Source organism: Trachemys scripta, chromosome 12 (assembly GCF_013100865.1).
Source record: "Trachemys scripta elegans isolate TJP31775 chromosome 12, CAS_Tse_1.0, whole genome shotgun sequence".
NCBI lineage: Eukaryota > Metazoa > Chordata > Testudines > Emydidae > Trachemys > Trachemys scripta.
In genome coordinates this window covers 33,295,248-33,298,648 of record NC_048309.1, presented here as the reverse complement: position 1 = coordinate 33,298,648, position 3,401 = coordinate 33,295,248, and the positions used below count along the sequence as shown (strand labels likewise).

Genomic DNA, 3,401 nt, shown 5'->3' with positions numbered 1-3,401 from the left:
TCAGTTGATGAGGTGTTTGGTTGAGCCAGTCTTCTGTCCCAACTTAGCTGTGTTTGAGCGTCATCAAAGGCGAGGGGTGGTGGAACAATTTGTATAGTGGGGGTGCTGAGAGTCATTGAACCAAACTTCAAATCCTGGATATAAAGGAAACCACTCAAGCCAGGGTGTGCTACAGCAACCCCATCACCGTAGTTCCAGCACCTATGTCAGGGGCTCCCTAACTCACTACTCCAGCTGGCTGACCTACCTCAGAACCAGTGGAGGGATTTGAACCCGTGTCATGGCAGTGAGCCGACATAAATTAATGGTTCTCCAGCCAACCTGCAGGCTTAGTGGAACATGAGGGCTAGCTCCATTCTCCCTTCCCACGCCATGAATGCTTGTAATATGCTGGCATCAGAGCATGGTCTCGCTTGTGGATGCAGCCTCAGAAAGACTAGAGTCAGCCCAGCTACCAGGCTAAAGTGATTTCCTGTAGCTCCAGCGACAGACGTGTCTGTCCGTGGTTTTGTGCGTAGTCCCAGCTCCCTGTACTGGTGGGTTTTGTGGGTTGTGTATGATGACTTCCCCCTGAGCCTCAATGGAAGACAACAGGACTTAGGCACCCAAGTCAGTTGGCACATCTGAAAATGTTACTTGTACAGTTTTCAGCTAGTGAGTTGTTCATGAATTGTTCACCTTGACTATTCCTTATTTGTGATTGGTCACTGACTGCATTCAGATAATTGCTTCACTCTGATTGGTAAATAACCAATCAATTGCTAGGATGAACTTCCAGCAACTAATCATCTGCGCTAAACACCCTGGAATTTCTAGGATTTACAGACACTGTCATGAATCCACAATGGTTAGCTCAGCAGTCGTAAAGAGCAAACACCCCAAGCAGAAGCAGACAGAGGAGCTGGACCATTTATTTATAGGTTTGCTCATTTTTCTCATTAGCCAGCTAATATGGCACAAGAGCCCTAATTTGTGCATAGTCACTTTTCTGCAGAGTGTCACTATTCCTTGTTTTACAGAGCCCACCATGCTGAGAGATGCTACAGGAGAGCCGAGTTGGTGTGCCAAACACCTTGCCTTTTAAATCAAACAGTCCGTATAAGATACACATGTTCCCGTGTCCGGGAAGCATAGGTATGGGGTCAAAGATTTTACACCTGCGCAATGCCATTCAGTCCGGTGTGGTTATTTCTTATTTACATGCTGGCAAGTGAGAGGAGAATTGGGTCCATTTAACACCAATGGAGTTACTCTTGATTTACACCAGGGTAAGTAACAGAGGAGGCCCATGTAAGAGTGGAGAAAACCAGGTTCCCAATAGTTTTAGGAAACACTGGAAATGAGTAACGACCTCCCCTCTGATGTCCCACAAATAAGAGTCACTCCTCACCCACACCGTATGAGGAAGAAAGTCTGCCTTACTATTGACTTTCTGAGTGCATTCCTCACCTCCTTGTTCCTTAGATTGTAAACAATGGGGTTGAACATGGGTGTCACCACCGTGTAGAGCAGAGAGAGCAGCCTGTCGCTGCCCAGAGAATAGACCGACTTGGGCCTCACGTAGGTGAATGTGACTGTCCCGTAGAAGAGAGAAACCACAATGAGGTGTGAGGAGCAGGTGGAGAAGGCTTTGCGCCGGCCCTCGGCCGAGGGCATCCTCAGGATGGTGAAGAGGATGAGGATGTAGGACAAGAGAATGAGCAAAAATGGGATGAAGATAAAGACCACCGTGACTATGGCAACGGCAGCTTCATTCTTGCGAGTGTCTGTGGTGGCCAGTCTGAGCACAGGGAGAATGTCACAGAAGAAATGGCTGATACTATTAGACCCACAGAAAGGCAGAGTAAATATTGACACTGTTTAACCGAAAGCCACCAAAGTACCAATGGACCATGAAACAGCTGCCATCTGAATGCAGACTCTCTGGTTCATAACCAGGGTGTATTGCAGGGGGTGGCATATGGCCACATAGCAGTCGTACGCCATGACGGAGAGAAGGCAGCACTCCGTGATGCCGAAGAGAATGAAGAAGCACATCTGAGCACCGCAGCCTGCAAAGGAGATGGTCTGGGTCTCCAACAGCAGGTTCAGCAGCATCTTGGGGATCATGACCGAGGTGTAGCCAATTTCCAAGAAGGACAAGTTCCTGAGGAAGAAATACATCGGGGTGCAAAGAGCCCGATCTGTCACCGTGACAATAACTATCAGAGAGTTACCCAGCAGGGCCACCATGTAGAAGGTGAACACCACCACAAAGAGCAGGACTTGCAGTGCCTGGAAATCTGAGAACCCCAGGAACACAATCTCTGTCACACAGGTCTGGTTGCTCTTCCACATCTCTTCAACTTGCTTGACTCATGCAGAGTTCATGGAGACTGCAACGAATGCAAAGAAATGTACAGGTGTTAAATGTTCTTACAGGAAGATAAATTGATGGTAGTGGACAGAGATGGATTGGACAGCAAGCCCCCACTCTATACACCCGCTAGCTTACTGGAGGTTTCATAATACATATCTGGCTTCAATTCCAGCTTTTAACATCCTGAAAAATACCCCTTTGATATTTCTGAGTAGGAAGCTGGAATAACCAAAGAAGATTCTGTCCTCACACAATCCATCACAATTTTAACACTGAATCATAAGAGTATTTTTCTTTTTTTATCTGTAGATCTCAAAGCAGTTGACAAAGGTGGGTACGACAATTATCCCCGTTTTGCACATGAGCAAGCTGATGAAGAGTGAAAAGATGCAGTTTTTCTAAGGTCTCACAGAAGGTCAAAGGAAAAGCTTTGATTAAATTCTTATCCACTAGACCACCCTGGCTCCCCAGGAAAGAGCCGGCACGAGGGCCTTGGGAATCTAATCCATGATTTGTTCTAAGCAGAAAAGATTCAATTTTCCAATTTTTGAGTTTTCAATATTTTTTGCTCATAAATCCAATTTTAGATTTAAAAAGAAAAAAATTCATAAAAAATCATTCATTTTTTCTGCATCTTTCAGACACCTCCAGTTCCAAGTTCGTCGGTTGAAGTAGCTCTTTTGCAAAGCACACCTTCAGGATCAGGGGAGCTGCAGTATGGAGACCTTAGGTATGAACCTCCATCCAAAAGCAAAGTGGGTGCAGCAAACAGATCCCTCACAACCAAAGTCACCCATAACTTCCCTCTCTCTGTCACCTTCACGAGGCACTCGGAGTTTTCATCCAACCAACACTTTTAAGAGAAAATGTATAAATCACTGACCAGGAGATAGATCAATAGATTAATAGATAGATCGATAGATGATTAAAGAAATACCTTACAGGAAGGTTTGTGGAAACCTGTGCAATAAAATAAAATGGTCTAATTCTCCTACTGTCCTGTCTGCTGTGTTGTCTTAAACACCTAAGCAAAGAGAATTCA

General features: G+C 45.5%; 1 pseudogene; it reads right to left on the bottom strand.

The window, feature by feature from the left end:
- Window positions 1–1,386: 1,386 nt before the first annotated feature.
- Window positions 1,387–2,337, bottom strand: LOC117886042 (annotated as a pseudogene).
- Window positions 2,338–3,401: the final 1,064 nt, after the last annotated feature.